Source organism: Trachypithecus francoisi, unplaced genomic scaffold (assembly GCF_009764315.1).
Source record: "Trachypithecus francoisi isolate TF-2019V2 unplaced genomic scaffold, Tfra_2.0 Lachesis_group10, whole genome shotgun sequence".
Classification (NCBI taxonomy): domain Eukaryota; kingdom Metazoa; phylum Chordata; class Mammalia; order Primates; family Cercopithecidae; genus Trachypithecus; species Trachypithecus francoisi.
Genome location: NW_022681455.1, coordinates 5,888,235 through 5,911,139, shown reverse-complemented (window position 1 = coordinate 5,911,139; position 22,905 = coordinate 5,888,235). Strand labels below are relative to the sequence as shown.

The following is a 22,905-nucleotide window of genomic DNA, read 5'->3' as shown; positions in this document are numbered from 1 at the left end:
AGAGAGTTTCCATATATCTCTCACCCAGTTTCCCCTAATGGAACATCTTACATTACCATGGTATGTCGGTGCTTTACTATTAACTAAACTCCAGACTTTATTTGGATTTCCCTAGTTTTTCCCCTAAATAGGTATTTTTTTTTTCTGTTCCGGGATCTTATCCAGGATCCCACATTGCATTTAGTAGAATTTTGTTTTGAGGCTTACGTACACTTAGAGAAAATTACACGAAGTAAATGAGGCCATTTCTAAGTGTTCAGAATTTGGACTAATAATTCCAAAGGATGAGTTACATTTCCCCTTTGTTTTGTGTCTGTACGCACAATTTTAAATAATTAACTCAGCAAACAATCATTTCTTAAAGAAGGCTTTAAGTTTGTTTTTTGATTTTGGTTTTTTTGTTTTTGTTTTTTTTTTCAGTTGCAAAACCAATTTTTTACTCCTGCCTCCCCTTCACCCAGAAACAGCAGCAACTCAGTCTACTGACTGGACCCACAGAGATTTCCCCCAGAGGGCCAGAATTCCAGCTCTTTGGAGTTCTGTGAGTCCCAGAGAGGATGACAGCGGAGTTCATTTTGCCTAAGGGTGTGATGGAAGGTTCTGCCCTCTAACAAATGTGCAACACCGCCCCCTAAAAAGTCACATGGAAGTTGTGAGGCTGAAGCTAGGACAGATTCCTCATTAAGAGTTCAAGTCTACAGATCTACAAAGTGTTGCTTGGCATTTGTGTGACATCTTTCCATGAAGAAGTTCTAGGATAGGGTGGCCACAGTCATGTTTAGAGCTGAGTGTGCCCAAGGACCCCCAGCTGTTGTGCCGAGGGGTCTTGAAGCAGGTTAGGATGGAGAGGCTCACACACCTGTCACTCCTCTCTAATGGACCCTGCTAATTCCCATAAGATAGCATTCAGCTGACTCATTTTTGCCACAAATTCTGCTTTCCTCTTGTGACTGAACTAGCATAGCAGCTTATTTATCTATTTAACAAGGGGGAGAATTTTTTTTTTTTTTTTTTTTTTGAGATGGAGTCTCGCTCTGTCTCCCAGGCTAGAGTGCAGTGACATGATCTTGGCTCGCTGCAACCTCCGCCTCCCAGGATCAAGCAATTCTCCTGCCTCAGCCTCTCTAGTAGCTGGGACTACGGGCACATGCTGCCACGTCCGGCTAATTTTTTGTATTTTTAGTAGAGAGGGATTTCATCGTATTGGCCAGGATGGTCTCAATCTCCTGACCTCGTGATCCACCCGCCTCAGCCTCCCAAAGTGCTGGGATTACAGGCGTGAGCCACTGCGCCCGGCCTAACAAGGGGGAGGTTTTTTTTTTTTTTTTTTTTTTTGAGGCGGTGTCTCGCTCTGTCGCCCGGACTGGAGTGCAGTGGCCGGATCTCAGCTCACTGCAAGCTCCGCCTCCCGGGTTCACGCCATTCTCCTGCCTCAGCCTCCCGAGCAGCTGGGACTACAGGCGCCCGCCACCTCGCCCAGCTAGTTTTTTGTATTTTTAGTAGAGACGGGGTTTCACCGTGTTAGCCAGGATGGTCTCGATCTCCTGACCTCGTGATCCGCCCGTCTCGGCCTCCCAAAGTGCTGGGATTACAGGCTTGAGCCACCGCGCCCAGCCAAGGGGGAGGTTTTTAAGGGTGATAGCAGGGACTGTTGTCATTCATATGATTATTCATATTATTGCCCACGTATTGCGTGTTTTCACACACAGCCGGTGCTTAACTATACTTGCTCTTTGATAAGTGTCTGAGACAAGTAAAACCCTAGAAGAGCAACAAACTTCGAAGAATTACTTTGGAGAACACTGAGTGTTTTGTTGGCTTTGAGCAGGTGTGAAAAAGGCAGACAATGGAGAGAAGAGGCAGAAAGGAGGCCATTCATCTCCCGTGGATGTCGTCAGAAGTTCAGAATCTGGGCATGTTTCTTGGTTTCCTAAGGGAGGCACCTTTCACTGTGCATTTTTGTATCTGATTCACAAATTCTTTCAAAAGAAAAACGTAATCCCAGGAAAATGATCTTTAGGAATTTAACGTCATTTTGTCATTTTTTCCATAGAATAACACAAAAATGATTTTAAGCTATTAATACAAAATATTTTTGTAAATAACTGAAAAGTGATTTTTACTACAATTTTAAAAATACTGTCTTTCCTCATTTAATAACAAACTTTCTGTACTTCCTTCTTTACATGAATTATGCAATATGTGTTAAAAACGATGAAATTATCTGCAATATGTTTGTTTTTAGACAGAATTCATATCAACATATATTACAATGTATGCGTGCAGCATTAAAGTAAACAAAATGGGTTTATTTATATAATTTTATTGTTTTGTTTCTAAATGAAAAGAGAAAGGATTATGGATTTCTGTTTATAAGTTCTTTGCCACAAATAATGCATTGTAGGGTGGATGGTAGACATCTATACAAATAAAGATTGTGTTTATTGGGGTGTCTGCTCTTGCATCATATGCAAAAAAAAAAACAAAAAGCAAATAACTAGATGGATTTTCACCAAATATAGAGGGTATGTTTGAGATAATATAACCTGAAATATAGTTTATATGGCAAAACAATTTTCTATGTGGGCACCTAAGAACCACTAACAGAATCAGATATTCTCCCAAGCAGTGGAGACAAGTCAAGTTAGAGGATCCTGTGACATCAGGCAGAAGTAACACGTTGTAAGCACTAGGATGTACTGGACTGGAAAATAGAAAAGCAATGATTTTTAGATATAAGCACCAAATTAAAAATCAATAGAACAAATGCACCCAGTTGCTAAAGTTAATTTGTGGTGGAGCTACTTCTCACCTGGGGAATTCAGTGTAGCTCCTGGGTAATCAGCAGCAGGGACTTATGTATTTCATGATGGATAATACTCTGCTGTGCAGCATGAGAAAGCCCAGTCAGACCCCAATAAGTGAAAAGCCAAACCAGATAAGATCATCACTTAGATGCTTTCTGTTTCATTTTAGTATCTCTCGATGTATTGTGAAGAATTTTGATAAGATGACTACAACTTTAGACCGGGTATAGATTCTCTTGAGGCACATTTGCAGAATGTATATAATTATATCTGTTCTTCATTAATTTGCTGTATTTCTTCATTAGTTTCTTATGCCTTCTGGCCCATGGCCACTGTGTGAATAACTGAACAATGTTTGAGTAAGATTACAAACAAGTGATATGGCACAATGGTCAAAAAAATCTCAGGGCAACTAGACATTTTAGCCAAGCCATAAACTGAATGCTGGAGTCATGAGCAAGTTCTCTGATCTTGTCCAATCACACGTGTTCACTTGAGATGTGCTCAGGCTTTTGCATGGTTTCATTAACAATGTATTTATATATTTAGTTGAATAAGAAATACATTTCACATGTTCAAACATTGGAAAATGAAAAGCATATTGTAAAATCTTTTCTTATCCTATAGCCCAGTTCACCTCCCTAAAGACAACTGTTACAATTGCTTGGTCTTCTGACAGATATATATTATGCAAATGTAAGCAAATATGTATATTTATTACTTATTTATTTTTCTTAATGAGACATCTTAAAAATAATCCATATCACTACAAAATGAGATGCCTCATTCTCCTTAATGCCTGCCATTCAATTCCCTTGTATGTACCATAATTTATTACATTCTTCCCTCTGGATGAACATTTAAGCTGTTTCCAATCTCTTGCTGTTACAAGCAATGCTCTAATAATGAATTGCTTTAAACATAGCTCATTTCTCATATTTTCAGGTACATACATGAGATTACTTTCTAGTACTGGCAATAAAAATCATACAATCATCTCAATAGATGCAGAAAAAGCATTTAATGAAAATTTGACATATTTTCATGATAAAAAGAAAACTCTCAACATATCAGGTGTAGAAGGAATGTGTCTCAATATAATAAAGGGCATATATGACAAATCCACAGCTAATATCACTACACTCAATGGTGAAGAGCTGAAAGCTTTTCCTCTAAAATCAGGAATAAGGCAAGGGTGCCCACTCTCACCACTTCTATTCGCCATAGTACTGAAAGTCCTAGCCAGAGCATTTAGACAAGAAAAAGAAACAAAAGGACTCCAAATTAGAAATTGTTTCTGTTTGCAAATGACATGATACTAAATATAGAAAACTTTAAAGACTCTATAAAAATTTTTTTTTAATTTATTTTTATTATTTTAGAGACAGCGTCTTGCTCTGTAGCCCAGGTTGGAGTGCAGTGGTATGATTATAACTTACTGCAGCCTCAAACTTCTGTGGTCAAGTGATCCTCCCACTTCAACCTCCCAAGTGGCTAGGATTACAGGTGCGAAGTCACCATATCCAGCAAAAAGAAAAAAAAACAAACAAACTGCTAAACCTAATAAATGAATTCGGTAAAGTTGCAGGACACAAAATCAACATACAAGTATCAATTATAGTTCTATACATTAACAAGAAAATCCAAAAAATTAAGAAAATGATTATATTTACAATAGCAGCAAAAAGAATAAAATATTTAGGAATAAATTGAACAAAGGAGGTGAAAGATCTGTACCTTGAAAACTATAAAATATTGTAGAAGACACAAATAAGTGAAAATAAATCCTGTATTCATGAATTGGAATAATTAAAAATTTTAAATGTCCATACAACCCAAAGCAATTTACAGATTCAATGCACTCTCTATCAAAATTCCAATGGCATTTTTCACTGAAAGAGAACAAATAACCCTAAAATTTGTATGGAACCACAGATAACCCTCAAAGCAAAAGTAATTTTCAGAAAGAAAGAAAGCTGAAAGCATCACACTCCCTGATTTCAAACTATGTCACAAAGCTATAGTAATCAAAACAATGTAGTACTGGCATAAAAACAGATGTATAGACCTATGGAACAGAATAGAGGGCCCAGAAATAAACTCACATGTATATGGTCAACTAATCTTTGACAAGTATGCCAAGAATACACCATAGGAAATGGCAAGACTCTTCAATAAATGATGTTGGGAATACTGGACATCTATACACAAAAAAGTAAAATTAGATGTTTGTCTTACACCATATAAAAATTAACTCAAAATGAATTAAAGACTTAAATTAAGATCTGAAATGGTAAAACTTTTAGAAGAAAACAGAAAAAAAGGTTTTTGACATTGGTTACGGCAATGATTTTTTTGGAAGTGACACCAAAAGCACAGGAAGCAAAGCAAAAATAAACAAGCAGGACTACATCAAACTAAAAGGGTTGGCAGCAAAGAAAACCATCAACAAAATGAAGAGGCAGGCTACAGAATGGGAGAAAAATTGGCAAACCCTGTGTTGATTCATTTAGTCTTCACAGTAATACTGAGGTAAGCACTAGTATTACACCTCCTTTACAGATGAGGAAACTCAGGCTCAACAAGACTGCTCAAGTAGGGAGCGACAGAGCTGGGGTTTGACTCCATAGTCTACCACTCTGAGAGAACCAAAAGATAAAGACAAAATGTCCCACGTCTGGGAAGCATGAGTTAGACAGGGGCCTATCTCAGTATGTGGGTAGCTGGGAGGTGGGTGACCCCTGGCCAGATGAAAAGAGAGTGGATTGGCAGATAGATGGATTTGAATACACTCTTCCTTACAGGTTTAGTGAAACGTCGTCTTCAATCTGCAGGTGAAGCAGTTGGCCTTGTGGTCTGGCAATTTGTACTGGTGTAATTCCACTTGTGCACAGAACAAAACACTCAAAAGTTGCTGTATTTTGTTTCATCTGCCGGCATCTGAGAGGCAAAGAGCCAGGCATTATTTCCCCAGCCAGGGATCTTATTACTTAGGTGGCTGCCATTGTAGGGTGGCTTGAACACCCTGTCCTACTTTCACAGGGTTTTAGAGATTACAGAGACTGCTGGAATTAGGACTCACTACTTTAGGTATTTTAAAGAATGTTTGATAACAAAAAAAACCATGCATAATACTCATTCTCATTCATTTACATCAGGAAAACTTTTTAAATGTGGGCAGGGATAGATATGAATGACCAAATTATTCTAGAATTGATTTAAAAATACAACTAGAGCCATTAACTTATCAATGATTTGATTGTTGCTATTCCAGTTTACCAGCAAACTTTTTAAAAGCAGAATCTACTCTTCAAAAACAATTTGTAACAATACTGTCTAGCTGCCTTTTAAAAAATGACTTCAGTAGAGTTGTTTAAATATTTGGCTAAAATTATGGGTGCCCCCATCCAGGAGAGCAGCTTACTGGTGAGAAGACCCCAGAAGCAATGGGTACTTCAGTGGTGGGGGTGGGGAGGGAAATGGGGCAGAGACCAAGGGAGTTAGAAGGAAATAACCAGATATGGACCCTGTCAGGGAAACGTGTGGTAGATGTTTCCCCTAAAGGAGCCTCCCATAGATCCACACTATGTGCCACAAAAATATCAGCATTTGGATGTCTGCTACATGAGGGCATTGACTGTAATGCCATTTAAGTAAGACATACCCATCCCTTTCCTTGTCTTCATCAGCCCCAGCCCAATACTCTGGAAAACCCAGAGTCCCAAAAGAGAGGGCCTTTGCAGACAGTCAGACAATGCACTCCACCCACTCCATTCTAAGGTCAGATCAACAGGTTTCCCACACTCTGAAATCTTTATGTTGAAGCCTTGCTGGGTCTTAGGGGAAGGAAATTGGAATTAGGTTTGAGATTGGAGTTTTAACCTGAATGGGTTTCTGATAACAGAATTTTATTAAATAGTGATAGGATCTGCCCACTTTGTCAATATGGGGAAGGAAAGGATATTTAGCATAGTTTAATTGGGGAGGCAATAGACCTCCATTTCTTGTTTTCTTCTGAGTTCAGACCACTTCATAAACCCATTGTGAGTGTGAGAATTGCAATGACAGAAAGAGAGAAGGGTGGTGCCCCACCTGGGAAACAGTGTGAAGGCCCAGAGAGACAGGGCTGCAGCTGATAGAGCAGCATGTAAAGGTTGGAGTAGGTTAGGGGAGAGGTGGTGAGAGATGTTAGCAATGGAATCAGGGACCAGATCACAAAGACCATGTAAGCCTTGGTAGGGTAGCTAGACATTATTTTAAAGGAAACAGGAAGTTGTGGAAATGTTTTAAAGCTGGGGGGGCCACCGGGGGAGAAGCAAGATGCAACATGGATCGGAGGAGAGAGAATGGAGGCTGTAATAGAAGGATACAATGGAATTGTTTTCTCCCGCTACACAACTCTACAAGGTACATTATCATAGGTTGTGCAGCTAGACAGAAAGAATAAACTTCCTACAGCAAGCACAATTGCTGTGAGATGAAGCAACATTCGAACTCAATAGAGTGTGGAAAGAAATTCCAACTCCACTGAAAATTTCCTTCATTGCGTTAAGTTAGAGGTTGCAAGGCTTGCCCTACAAGGACTCATTTCCTTCCAGACATTATGTCCAAAATTTCTACAGCTGCCACCAGGTGAGCAGTGCTACCTGATTTATGATCATGTGGATCACATGGTTAAGCATGCAAATCACAGAGACCAGACACAAAACACATAATTCAGTCATTCATGAATTTTCCACCAGAGTATAACTTTTGATTCAAACAACAGCATACATATTTAACCTCTTGCTGTGTAGAAGTGATCATCCTGTATTCAGCTTCAACTGTTATTAATCACTAGTTAATGTAACTCTGGTTTTAACTTCCATATTTAAGGTTAGAAACTTCAGGGATGCACACATACTGTCAGTATTTGGTCTCAACACTGAGGCTTTAGAGGAGTTTTCCCATAAAAGCCTCTGCCAGTGCCTTGTATTTGCAATTTCCCTCTGTCTTCAATGGTAAGAAACCCGTTCCCTTCGTCTATTGCATTCATGAAAATCTCTATGCCCTCAGAACAACATTTTTAAAAAGTTTTAGTTGTATTGCTGACCTCTTAAAGTAGGTGAAATTTCAAATCAAAATCCAGTTTTCTGGCTTTTCTTGGAATGTCAGATCTGGCTACTCCAACCCTATATTTGTAGGTTATGATGACTGGCGGGGATCTGGCTATGCTGCCCCATGCAGGTTGGACATGAATTCTCCAGTACAACCCCTGGGCCTGGGCCTTCGCTTATACTGCTGGCTTGGCTGGAGACACTTAGTCCCCATCCTGCCTTCCATCTTTGCACTCTCTTTGCATGAATGATGGCCTCACTCTACCCCGTGTAATTGTTGTCTGTGCACAGCTTCTCCTCTGCCAAGAGAAGTGAAATTGATGTGTCTCTCCCCTCCATCTCTGTGGCAGCTCATTCCATATGTCCTCATAGGTGAGAAGACCGCTCTCTGTGTCAGCATAAAACCCTGCGGTAGCTGCTTTTCAACCAGAAAAATGTCTCTCTGGCCACCATCCAGCCACCTTCCCATCCACTTTTCTTTGTGGCTTCTAAATCTCAGTTTATTTCAAGTTATTTTGCATATACACTCAAGTTTCTAAAGATTATTCTCTACCCTAGCATCTCCAGTTTATACTAAATGATTTCTTGAAGTGGTATGTTTTCTTTAGAAGACATTTGGAAAAGCACAATTTTTAAGCAAAATTATACAATGATTTTTTTTCACACCTACTTCACAAGTTTTATGGCTTTTTTTTTTTTTTTTTTTACAATTCTCTGTCTCTGAAAATGTCTAATAGTTTTCTACTGAATATGGAAGGGCCTACGATCCCCCCGGTGACCCTTCTCAGTTTCTTCAAGCTGTAAAAACTTTTAAGTCTTCTTTTAATTAATTTTCCAAAACATTCCAACTCTCTACCCAAGGATTTCAAGGTGGATTCAATAACAATGAAAAATATGAGAGCAGCACATCTCAGCTGCTAACAAAATTCTCTCTTAATCACAAAGTGAAAGACCAGATCAATATAATTTCAAGGGAGAATAAAACAGATAGTGAAAGGTTAGCATTCTGCCTTGCTTAGAAATTGAGGTAATTATTTTTTTTCTGAGTTGCCTGTGAAAGGAAGCACATGTGTCTGTGGTCTCAGCTTGGCCACTGCTGCATCATCAAGAGAGCTCATGAGTAAACCAAAGGCAATTCCAGAAGCCCACTGAATCCCCCTGACATGGAAGCCCCCAGACTCCTCCTAGGCAGAGGTACATTCAAGAATAGACTTAATCTATCATTTAGACACATCCCATGCTCCTGAAGAATCTATTTCTGGCTCTAGGCTTCATTATAAATGTCAGGACACAGTGTAGTGATGGTTACAAAGGCATCATCATTATAAGTCCCTCTTCCTAGACAATTGCAGTTTTTTGAATAAATTACCCTTTGGGAACAAAATGTCTCCTCAGCATAAAGGTAAATTTGTATGGAAAGCTTGACAAAATCTAGATTATCTTTTCCTTTTGGTGGGTGACAATACCAGCATAAAGGCATTGAATGATGCCTTACACTAGAATCTTGGGGGTATTCACTGATGAAGTTAGGATGAGGCAACCTGTTTGGGTGGTCTCAGTATTTACAGTCTCGTTGTTCGATTTTATAGTTAGTCGCTACAAAAGAAGACGTTCTGAGACAGTGGAGGGAAAAGAGAGAGGGTCTGCCTCTGTTACTCGGGTACATACATAGCCACTGTCCTTCTTCCTTCTTTATTGGGCTGGAGGCTGGGCGGCTGCTATAATTTTTTGTTTTGTTTTGTTTTTGCTTTTTTACCTCTCTAAATGTCATGTTGAAGTTTGATCTCCAATGTTGGAGGTATGACCTAATGGGAGGGGTCGTGAATCAATGAATGCCCTGCCTGAGTGGAGATGGATTCTTACTTTATTAGTGCCCAGGAGAGCTGGTTGTTGAAAAGAGCCTGGCACCTCCTCTCTTCTCTTGCTTCCTCTCTCTCCATGTGTTCCCTGCACATGCCGGTTCCCTTCGCCTTCCACTGGGAGTGGAAACAGCCTGCCAGCAGAAGCAGATACTGGTGCCATTTTTTCCTGTACAGCCTGCAGAACCATAAGCCAAAAAAACTTACTTTCTTTAGAAATTACCCAGTCTCAGGTATTGTCTCATAGCCACACGAACGGAATAAGACAGCTGCTAAGATCAAAGGTCTTTTTCTATAGGGCCAGATTTAAAGCAGGGAATCCTCTACCTTTACAGGTAACAAGTGATGCTCAGGGCAAAAAGGTTAGCTAAGTGAAAATGTGAGGGAAGAAAAGCTGAGTTCAAACACCAGCTCCAGGAAAGCAACAAGTGGAGATCAAGAGTCTGGAGAAAAGAGTTGGGTTTTATTGGAATGAAATTGGAATGAAACTGGTGAAGTGTTGATTGGGAAGGAAGGTCTGCCTTGGGCCATCACCTCAGCTTGTCAGTAGATGGAGAGTTTGATGATATCTCCCACAAGGGTCCCCAGCAATGTGAAGAAGGTAAAAAAACTAAGGCAATGATTTCATAGATGCGTTTCCATGACCCCACCATGTTAGCTGGAAATGCAAATGACTGGACATCAATGCTGCTAACGTAACCTGAACATCTTACCAGTCCTAAGGGTCAAAATTCAAAGTAGGTGCTTGGGTTTGGGGACAGAATTCCTCCTGTGCAATTGAATAGTTATTCAACTGCTTTATAGTTTTTGGTTTTGAGTGGCAAATCCTGAATTCTCTACAAGATCTAAACAATCAGTAACTGTGATTGCCCTATATAAGTCATGCTGAATGCTTTGAATTAATAAAGATTTTTAGTGAAAACTTGAACGTTTGAAAAATCCTGGGCTGTATCTGCCTCCCCACTGAGTGGGTGTAGAGAGATGGGCTGCAATAGCTGTCCCTTGACATCACCCACAGCTGCTGTGTTTAAAGGACCTCCTTACAGCCAAAAAAGAAAAATTTCTCCTTTCACCCTGGAGGCTCTAATTTCTTCTATATTCTGTCTCCTGCCTTCCCTGCATGTGTGGGTGAATGGTAAATGCCTCTGACATGTTGGAATAGACCTGTGTTAGGAATGAATCTCCAAGGCTTTTAAAAACCACCCACCAAACAAGTAAAAGTTGTCTTTCTTACCCCAATAGAGATTTTCCAACTTTTTAATAAGGTATCAAGGTAGAAAATGGGATGTACATTGAGCCACCACACTAGTAATGAACATCCAAGGATTTTTTTCCTGGCACATTTATAGCCCAAATAGACCCTTCAGATCCCCAAGCATTCTGTAAAAGTTGACTTATTGGATCTCTGCAATCCTTGCAGGATGTGGAGAAGGCAGCCCCCATTAAGGCTCTGCCTCTCCAGGGCCCAAGTACAGTTAGAAGACAATTCCACAGCTGAACTAAACTCAAACAATGATAACTGAGCACCTTGCCAAAGAAGCAAAGAAAAGGATTAGTTGGGCAAATACTCCCATAATTACACTAGAAATCCTCTTTAAAACAGGGATCATTGGAACCATATTCTTGTGAGAAAAGGGGAGTAAGATTGGTGGACACATTTAGATTCTGTTCACATTAAAATTCTATCTAGAACAATCCAGGGTAGAAAATGATTTGATTATTTTCTCAAAGCAATAAGATATGTATTACTTTCTGCTTCAGCATCAAGTCACTGCAGATTTCTACAGCCATGATGGCCTGTGCCTATATCCTGGGAAGATAGTGACATTGCTGACCTTATATTAATAAGGGTGTGGATACTCACAGCTCTTTCCAGTTGTCAGTCAGTGCTCAAGCTGAAGGGTGAAGGTTTTTCAAGGACCGAGGTCCTCAGCACTCCATAGCAACTCCTATCCAATTAGCACCAGCACTACCACTTCCACACCAAGGGCCTACTATTTTTCTCTGATTCCTGCATGACAGAACAGCTCCTCCTATCACCCTGGTTTTCCTACCAGTCCGAACATTGAATTCATTGGCCTATGAACTTTAGTCATGCTCCTGGAATATGTATACTTTCTGCCATGCTGAGACTGATTCGCTCTTCAGGACTGAGCTCAATTGTCTGTCCTCAAATCTCCTGCTCCCAACTCTTGTTCCCCTTCTCTGTTAACCGTTGCTTCACCTTGACACTTTTTTTTTTTTTTTTTTTTGAGACGGAGTCTCACTCTGTCACCAAGCTGGAGTGCAGTGGTGTGATCTCGGCTCACTGCAACCTCCACCTCCTGGGTTCAAGCAATTCTCATGCCTCAGCCTCCTGAGTAGCTGGGATTACAGGCACACACCACTACACCCAGCTAATTTTTTTTTTTTTGTATTTTTACTAGAGATGGGGTTTCGCCATGTTGGCCAGGATGGTCTCGATCTCCTGATCTCATTCTTTTTTGTTTTTGTTTTATTTTGTTTGTTTGCCTTGTTTTTCTGTTGTGGAGTGAAATTTGCTGAATGTGAGCCATCTCAGTTAGCCTTAGCCTTGCCAAATGACTGAGCACACAGTCCAGGGAAGGAAAACATGAGGACCCTATGTCCACTGTGGTTATAAATCCAGGAGCTGGACAGTTGGAAGGAACGGTCTGGCCACAGGCTATCCCTGTCTCTTACCATGTGGAAGGGGTTCAGGACTCTTTACACAAGTCTCCCTTGGTTCCTGACTAGCACTTCTGTTCCCTTGCTGGAATGGCCATGACACTGACTGGTTCTAAAAAACTCTTGGAGGACAGACCCTGCTTAGATCAAACACCAGAGAAAAAAAGCCCCTGTGACTGCATCCAAATCAGTTTCACTTTTTACCTTACCTCAAAGAACATAGGCATCAAAGAAGCCAAAGGTCCTTAGTCTTAATTGCATTCAAGAAACTTTTGCTGAGCCTGTCTGTGTCACAAACCATCAATAATTAGTACTTGGGCTAGGTGGTATATAGGGAGTGTTTAGGAAGGGAGGATTCAAACATGACTAAATCATGGTGGCTAGCTTTGTGGAGCTTACAGTGAACTTGAGATAACCTCATAAATAACTAAGTTCAACATAAGTCAGATTATTATGGCTAGTACAATAAAATTGTCATGGGTCGCAAGTGTGGGAGAAATCTACCTTAATTGGGCAGACTACAAAGTGCTTCTTAGAGGAAACATCATTTTACCTGGATGCTGAAAAACGAAGGGAATATAATAGGTAGAGATGGAGGTGGAGGGAAACAGGTGAGTAATATGTAGCACCCAAAAAAGGGCAAGCTATGTGGGCTCCAACAGGGTATCCTTATGTCTGAAATCATGGGCTGGTAAAGGAAGAGAAGTGGCAAGAAGCATAGATAGGAAGAAGGGCCGGAGTTCACAAGTGGAGAATCTTGTTGAGAGAGGGTCCTCTGGCTATAAACCAGCCTATCAGTCCTCACACAAATGCTTATGATCCCTCAGCTTCTGCCATTGTTTGAGACAAAATCTTGACCTGACAACTGTCCCAAGTTTTGAGGTTGGTGCAAAAGTACTTGCAGTTTCTGCATTGTTGAAATTTGCCATTTGATACTGGAATACAGTCTTAAATAAATGTGGTCATGTTATACATCATTTTAATGTGCATTTCTCACTTTATCTTTTTTTGCTAATGACTTATTACTTGCAGTTTATTTTATATTTATTTTAGACTATGGAAATAATGTTAGGCAAAAAGCAAATTGGAGTGATTTTCTTATTCAAGTTCAAAATGGATCATAAAGCAGCAAAGAGAACTCACAACATCAACAATGCATTTGACCCAGGAACTATTAGTGAACATACAGTGTGGTGATGGCTCAAGAAGTTTTGCAAAGGAGACAAGAGCCTTGAAGATGAAGATCATAGTGGTCAGCAATCGGAAGTTGACAACAACCAGTTAAGAGCAATCATCAAAGCTAATCTTCTTACAACTATACGAGAAATTGCCAAAGAACTCAACCTCGATCATTCTATGGTCATTTGGCATTTGAAGCAAATAGGAAAGGTGAAAAAGCTCCATAAGTGGGTGCCTCACGAGCGGAGTGAAAATCAAAAAAAGTTATTGTTTTGAAGTGACATCTTCTCTTATTCTACACAACAACAACAAACCATTTCAATTGATTGTGACATGCAATGAAGAGTGGATTTTATATGACAACCGGCAATGACCAGCTCAGTGGTTGGACCGAGAAGAAGCTCCAAAGCACTTCTCAAAGCCAAACTTGCATCAAAAAAAAGCAATGGTCACTATTTGGTGGTCTGCTGCCAATCTGATCCACTACAGCTTTCTGAATCCTGGAAAAACCATTACATCTGAGAAGTCTGCTCAGCAAATCAATGAGATGCACTGAAAGCTGCAATACCTGCAGCCAACATTGGTCAACAGAAAGGGCCAATTCTTTTCTCTTCCACAACAACACCTGACCACACATCACACAACCAACACTTCAAAAGTCGAACAAATTGTGCTATGAAGTTTTGCCTCATCTGCCATATTCACCTGACCTCTCCTCAAGCAACTCCCACTTCCTCAAGCACCTCAACAACTTTTTGCAGGGAAAACATTTTCAAAACCAGCAGAAGGTAGAAATGCTTTCCAAGAGTTCACCAAATCCTGAAGGATGGATTTTTATGCTACAGAAATAAACAAACTTATTTCTCTCATTGGGAAAAATGTGTTGAATGTAATGGTTCCTATTTTGACTAATAAAGATGTGTTTGGCTTAGTTATAATGACTTAAAATTCATGCCCCAAAACTACAATTACTTTTGCACCAACCTAATCCTTATTTGCCTAATCTAGTCTTGATCTGCCTTCCTTATCCAAAAATGAGAGCTACATACTCTTTCCCTTCTTCTCCCCAAACACTTTTACTTTATATTTTAAAGTAATTAAAAATAATAGAAAAATGGATTTCTTTTTCCTTATTTATTCCATTTAAAAGCATTCTGTATATCTTTGTGTGGATCAAAGCTTCTTTCTGTTATCATCTTCTGTCTGCCTTAAGAGCTTCCTTTAACATTTCTAGCATGGTAGGCCTTCTGGAAATGAATTCTCTCAGTTTTGGTTTGTATGAGAGAGTCTTTATTTTTCCTGCATTTTTGGAAGATATTTTCACTGGGTATAGAATTTTGATGTTGTTCCATTGCCTTTGGCTTTCATGATTTCTGTTGAGAAGTGTGCTGTAATACTTATCTGCGCTCCTCCATAAATAAAGTCTCTTTTCTCCCCCTTCAAGATTTTCCCTTTGTATTTCATTTTCAGTAAGTTCAATTTGATATACTTAAGTGTGTTGGTGTTTTCTGGACTTCATGGATCTACGTTTGTTGTCTCTCATCAATATTGGAAAATTCTTGGCCTTTGTTTCTCTCCTTGTTTATTATATTGAACTATCTCTGACTCCAGATGTTCTAAGAAATTTGGTTTCTAACCCTCTTTCAGAACTTGGCAAATGGAGTCAGTTTTCAGTCTGCATTGACCTGAGCCCTCAAAATGGTAAGTAGCTAGAACTTTATTTTGCCGGCAGTGTGAAAGCCATGGAAGATTTTTGAGTAGAAGAGAAGTTTAATCACAACTGTATTTTGAGAGGACATAACTGTAAATGAAGAAAAAATGAACTTAAATAGGTAGAGACTGAAAGCAGGGAGAATAATTAAGATACTGGTGCAAGTGTCTAGGTAAGAAGGGAATCTAAAAAAAAATGAGCAATAAATGCCTCTGGGAGAGATTTTGCCGGGGTACATTTCTAACAGAATTTTCCAAATTGCAGTTAGTACTGAACCACATTTATGCAGACCACTAACAGAAATGCTGATAATTTTTATATTTTTTTAACATGTGGAAAATTCTGTGGCTGATGAAGGTAAACAGGTTTCTAAATTGCAGAACTTCTCAAAGCATTTAATATGATTAGGTACTCTGAAAATCTCTAAAAGAGAGATACAACTTGTAGTGTTTCCCAAACTTACTGGCCAAAGACTACTGTTCTCGTAATGCCTCCAGTAACATCTTCTGTGTTTCATGGAGCATTAGTTTGAAATACTGCTCAACAAAACTTCAAATATTTGAATATAGTACTAAGGAGTTAGAGAGGGGGATGAAGGAGAGAGAGGAAGGAGTTGACCACAACTCTGAGGTTTTCATCCTGAGTCACTAACTGGATGGTGATGTCAAAATTAAGATAGGAACATGAGAGGAGTAGCAGGCTTGAAGCAAAAATGAGAAATTCACTTTGGGACATGAAAATGTAGATGCTGGAAAGCAGAATGATTCTTTGATATTTCCTATAAGAGTGATTCATCTCTGCACAGGAAATTTCCAACGTACTTAATAAAAAAATAAACCTTACATTCTCTAAGGCCATTAACTAGAGCAAAAAATCTATCCACAAAGAGAAAGCTGATTTCCAAACACTTGGTTATGGTCTCCTAAAATTTCTTTCCCTTTGGACCTCTTCACATTATGGCAACCACCATCATGATGGCCTTTGGGAAGCATACTGCTCACCCTTGTAAGTAAATCCCTGACCTAAATGAGAAAACACAACCTTCACATCAATACCCAATAGCATGGCTGAGACAGAGCTGGAATTTTACTAAAGACTTTGACTAGGAAAATAAACGTAGTCACAAGAAACTGATATATGTCCTACAAACTATTACTTTCTCATCTTCCATTTGGGGCCTAATCAGTTTTCCCTCCTTCCCTTTCTTACAAAGGCCATCCTTACTTCCCTCTCTGAGGAGCAACCTGAAAGATAAGTCCAAAGTCTTGACTCTGATGATCAGATGATCAGTGTGTCACACAGGAAGTGCCTGACACATATTGAGTTCTTACTGACACACTCAGTAAATACTGTTGAGTTAACCAAATTTTGTTTAGAGAAAAGCAGTTTTTTCCTGCCCCCAGAGTCTTGTTTTCTCCATTCTGGCTTTCTGAATAAGGACCGGACTTGTCTTCATGTGACTGGCAGTAGGAATAGCTACTACTCCCCATCCAGGAGAAAATATAAGCTTTTCCTCGTGAGCCTCAGTATGACAACCACAAAACACATCACAAATTACAAAATGCAAAACACAGTAACTCAACCTTTACTGAATATACCCAGGGGTCCTGTGTAGGCAGAGGATAGTTCTGTAGCAGGACAGGTATGACTACTGCAAAGGAATGAACCTTGAAGAGAATCTGGTTGTGAGCAAATGAAGTGTGGTGAGGTAGAGGAGAAGGAAGAATGATATGAGTGCTGCTGGCCTTCTCCAGGTGTTTGAGACCAAGTACAATGAGGTCCAGGGACATTAATCACAACTGTCAGTTTCCTTCTTCATGGATATGTCCAATCAATGTTGGTACATATTTAAAAAGGATGCAGGTGGCATGTGGCATCCCTGTTTAGAAGGAGGTTTAGGAGAATGAGGCCTCAAACAGTGCGTCCTTATGTAACTGTGTGTAAATCTCAAATCCTGGATGAGTAACTCCTTGGAAGCATTTGGAAGCAACAACCTAAGTTATCTGGCTTCTTTTGAGTATTTCTTGGCCCTTTCCTTCATGTAGAGGTTGCTATCTGGCAGCCCATGGCTGAATCATGCCCTCAGAGAAAGAGTTCTTCTATGGTTGGAAAGGTGTTTTGTTTTAACTTCAATTAGTTGCCAAACTTTAATAAGCCAGAATTCACACAAATATTCAGATTTCTAACTTCTCATGAAAAACCAGAAGGTATGGCAGCACTGGGCCTGCAGGCCATTATCAACCAGATCGAAGTAATGCCTGCCCCTTCTTCAGGCCATCAGAACCCTTCCTGGCCTATTGCACTCTTGTAACTCTAATCCCTGCAAGCTTCAAAGTGTGCAACCCCTGGTTCAGGAAAGGACTGGCTGAGGGTGCAGTCATCACTTCAGAAGTGGGCTACACATGTGAAATCCACCTATAGCTTCAGAAGTTCACAAGGAATTCTGCAAGGAACAGACTACTTCTCAGAACTGCTCTCCCAGTATTTTTAGCAAAGCATGCCAGATAGTTTCATGGCTTTCTGCATTCAAAGAAAGCTGTTCTTTAACTATGTGTTTCATTTTGTTTACTTCTGATCACCATTTGAGTAAATTCTACATAAGGCAAAAATCATTTCCCTATGATTCCTTTGAGACTGCACCAATGTTCCAAGGCATTTCACTGACCATGGTTGGCTCTAGTCTGGTCCCCAGTGAATTTAGGAATGTAATTTAATGACTCATTTTTCAATCTTGCGAGCAGTGTGAAGGTGAGTTGGAGGGAAAATTAAGCCAGGCAGGACCACTGGGACCTTTAGGTTGGAGTTCAGCAGCTTACAGGGAAGGCCCCTTCCTGTGGGATTAAAAAGGCAGGGTCTAGGGGGCTACAGAGAGGAACACTAGGAGTTGGCTCGAACATGGTGAGGGGCACTGGGAGTGGGCAGTAAGTAGTAGGAAACTTCAAGGGGAAAAGCACAGAACCAGTCAGGAGAGGGACTCTTTGGGGAAGCGCTCTGCAGTAAGATTTTATTTATTTATTTTTATTTATTTATTTATTTGAGACAGACTCTTTCCCTGTTGCCCAGGCTGTAGTACAATGGCATGATCTCAGCTCACTGCAACTTCCACCTCCCAGATTCAAGCGATTCTCCTGCCTCAGCCTCCTGAGTAGCTGGGATTACAGGTGCATGCCACCACACCTGGCTAATTTTTTGTATCTTTTAGTAGAGACAGGGTTTCACCATGTTGGCCAGGCTGATCTCAAATTCCTGATCTCGTGATCCGCCCGCCTTGGCCTCCCAAATTGCTGGGATTACAGGCATGAGCCACTTCACTCAACCAGTAAGATTTTCTTATGGCAGAAATTGTGCACTGGCCATCCCTGGATTGAACTTGGTTTACAGATGGGTCATAGTTGGCCTATACAGTGTTTGTTTTAATTTTGAGCAAATGAGGAGATTGTACAATTTTTTGAAAATCTATATTATTAGTTTTCCTTGAAACAAACAAAAAAAACAGGCCTGTAATTCTAGCACTTTGGGAGGTTGAGGCAAGTGGATCACTATGCCCAGGAGTTCAAGACCAGCCTGGGCAACATGGCGAAACCCCATCTCTACAAAAAATAATAATAAATAAATAAATAAATAAATAATTAGCCAGGCATGGTGGCATGCACCTGTATTCCCAGCTACTAGGGAGGCTGAGGTGGAAGGATCCCTTGAGCCCAAGAGGTTGAGACTGCAGTGAGCTGTGATCATGCCAGTGCATTCCAGTCTGGGTGACAAAGTAAGACCTAATCTCAAAAAAAGAAAACAAACAAACAAACAAACAAAAACAGGAAGATGTTTACAACACTAGGCAGGCATTCCCACATGGCAAAAACCTGCTGCAGCTCAGCAAATCCTGCACCCTTGCAAACTGATCTTCACAGTCTCACTACACATACAGTGCATGTGAATGTGCTTGCACCTGCTCCCTCTCAGTCACCAGCATCACTGACCTGCTCCAGGTAAGTGTTTGGGTTGAGACCTGTGCTTTATGGCACAGAAAAGTTGAAAGTCAGCTGACCTGTGGCTAATACTGGCTTAGCCATTTACTATCATGTGGACATAGGCAAAGCGCCTCAACACTCCTGCATCTCAGTTTTTCATCTGCAAAGTGGGGAACTTGTGTAGAAATACCCTAAGGTCCTTCCCAGCGCTAACAATTATGATTTACACAAGTATAAAACCAGGAGAAAAATACTATTTAAATGTAATATTTCATTTAAAATACCATTTTAAAATTCTTTTAAAATATTTAATACTACTAAAACATTATTAGTGATAATTTTTTAAATTCTTAAGTATTATTAAAATGAATTTGGCCTGAATTTGCCTTCTAAGGTGAGGAAAGGGTATGGACAGAACTGTATCAAAGGGTAAACTCCTAGCAGAGAGGGGTCGTGGGAGGGGGGTCCTGGAGCACTGCTTGTGTAAAGGGAGTCTCAGAGCCCAGCTTGCGTGTGGGGTTTGGAGACAGCTGAGCTTTTCTAAGTTAAAAGCAAAACAAAACAAAACAAAATCTGGGAGCAACTGAGTTTGCAGAACTGGCTGAGGATTTCAACAAAGGAAATGCCCAACATTCAATTCGCAGTTGTCTGTGTCTGGGGGGTGTACATTCCACCCAGCTGCCTACACTGTGGGAGAGGCTTTATGTGATAGGAAGTTTGTGGGGAATCCAGGGGGGTGTTGTGGCTACCTGGTCCTTGTAATACCACATGGCACTGCCCTCCCACGTCAGGAGGCGAGCCACAAGCAGAGCTCCCCAAGAGGATGGAGAGCAGGCCATGGGGTGAGAAAGGCAAGAGCCCACCCGACCCCACCAATCCCCACCCCTGTGGAGTCTGGGAAGAACTCAGGGCTCCCTCTGCAGGTGGGGTGGGATTGGAGCCTGTTCATGTGAATATCGAAGGGCGGGCTCCTCCACTGAAGCCTGGGATGTCTCCGGCGAGCAGATGATCCTACTCCTTCCACGGACTGACATTTCTGATGGAAACAGAACAAAAGAGAACAGCCAGGGCACCGTGGCAAGTGACTGCTCATCCCCTTGGACACAGAAGTGGAAAGCAGACAGGCGCTGCCTCGTTTGCCTGGGGCATGGTGAAGGGGAGACTCCTAGCGGCTCAGGCTGTGAATTCGTCGCTAACCTTCCTTCTCAGGTGTCTTCAGAACTGACAAGAGGCTGGGAGAGTCCCCCGGGGTTCCCTGCTGGGGTGGCCCTCAAGGAGCTCTGAGGAGCACACCAAGAGAAGGGTGTCCCAGGGCCACCGTGCAGGGAACTGTGGTCCATCTCCTTCCTCCCTTAACAAAACTCCAGCCTCACCCACACAAACACTGGCAGGCTTTGTTAAGCATTTTTTAGCTGTTCAAAGGGAAGAGGTTCCTTATGGGGCGTGTATGTGTGTTTTGTTGTCACACCCTGATTTTCACACACTGACTCTTGCCACTCTTAGGCCTTAATCCCCAGTGGTAGGAATAATGTCCTTTCCAAATAAACTGTGAATGTGCCCAGAGGTACAAGCAGACCAGAGCTGTGAGGCCAGGAGGGAACAACGAGGCATCCTGCCATGAGGTGCGCAGTGGATCGGTGCTGCCAGCTCACTGTGCCTGCTGGAGTTAGAATTGCCTCTCGGGTAGCTAAGGGCCTCTCATTGCACAGCTTCGCTCTTCCCCTACACAGTCTTTTTCCCAGCTCTGTGACCTGGGCCACGACCTAAAGCATTTTGATGCAGCTGTCACTTTCCGGGCCACCCCCCAAAAAAGAGAGAATAGTCCTGATCAGACTCATTTATTTATTCAAACGAAGATCTCTTATGTAACCTCTGCATTCTCGCTTCTGGGTAAAGAAGTTAACATGAATGATACAGTCTCTTTTCATATTGAACTTGCAATCTTGCAGATACTAAATGACTAATTTACCATTTATTACAGCTATTATTAGTGATATAAGAAGCTACCAGAATATGAGAGAGCTTATAAAAAGATGGCCTGTCCTATTTGAGGCGTCAGTAAAGCCTGCTTTTAGGAATGACTGTTTTTCATTAAGTCTCAGATGTCACCAAATGTAAGACACACCATTATTGTATGTACCACTAAGAAAAAAAAAAATGTTTCCAATTAAAAATGACACGAAGCTGTCTTAGGACTTAGGATATTCATTTTACCTTTAATTTGACGTTTTTATTAGATATCATTTTGTGCATAATTAAAAGAGAAAATATAAGCAAAATAGGTTCTTAAGGAATTCCTAGAATATCTTTACATTCAGAATCTATTTCTTCCTGATCACTTTCAATGCAGCATGGTTAATGTCTAGGCTTTTCCCCACAACATCACTCCCTGTGCCATTAAGAGCACTGATGATATGGTATTTCTTAAAAGAATCTATAAAAGAACTAAAAGCTATTGGTACTTTGCTCTTAAGCCAAATTTGCAATTATGTAGAGCTAACCTATTTTTGACGTCTGCTTGGGGAACGTTGCTACACAGATCGGATCCATTCCCTCCCCCACTCACACACCACAACTATTTGCTTCCTAGGAGTTAAAAGAGTGCTCCATGTTATCTCCAGGACTTGCTGCCAAGCCGCTTACCCCATCCTGAAAGTTTTGATGCTGATGCTGTCGCTGTGTGCACAGGTGAACAACCATGTCCCAGCAGCTGCCAGCCAACAGTCCATGCCAACATACACACCTTAACTTCAGAGATGTTAAAATGTGGAAAACATGCTTTAAAATCAATAAGACATAGTCAGATATAAGATAAGATCTAATGGATGAGCAAAAACTAGCCAAGTATTCTGAAGCGAGGGAGAGCAATCGTGGTGACCCTGAGGTGGGAGAAATGGTAGTGTGTCCAGGAGATTTAAAATGCTGGGTGACTGGTCCTCAGAAATAGAGATGAGGCAATGAGGGATGAAGTTAGCTGATAGGTAGATCCTTATAAATGGTGTTAGGGATGTGGAATTTCATTCTGAAAGCAATAAGCATCCTTTGAAAGGTTTTCCACAGGAAGTTGGATATGAGAGGGTGAGTGATGAGTGCAACAATGAGACATTTAAAAGATCTCTCCATTTGGAGTCTGGAGAATGGAGTGAGTGGGGCCAAACTGGATGGTGGAAAAGTCAGCACAGGCCATCACAGCCTCGTGAGAGAGCCTAGCAGCTTTATAATTGGAATTTGTGACTGCATTTGTGATTGACTGGATGGAAGGTGAACAAAGAAAGGGGAGACAAGGACAACTTCTTGACTGCAGGCACCATTCCCCAAGTCAGCAAACACTGCAGCAGGACCAGGTTTGCGGGTGCAAATAGCATTGGTTTATTTTGTCCAATTTCATCTGGTGTACCCAGGAGACATCCAATAGATGTCATGGAGGCAGAAGGATAGACAGGTCTAGAGCTCAGAGCATATATCTGGGCAGAAGAAGTCCATTTGAAAGTCACCAGAGTATGCCTGGTAACCAACGCGTTGGGCGTGGATGTGATTGCTTAGGAAAAGAATGTGGAATGAGGCATTAAAAGGGTCCAAGGCTGCATCTGAAGAACTGTA

At 40.9% G+C, this 22,905-nt stretch overlaps 1 pseudogene; it reads right to left on the bottom strand.

The window, feature by feature from the left end:
• The window catches only part of LOC117088294, a 28,289-nt pseudogene extending 16,736 nt beyond the window's left edge, over positions 1 to 11,553 (bottom strand).
• Between the last annotated feature and the right edge of the window lie 11,352 nt (positions 11,554 to 22,905).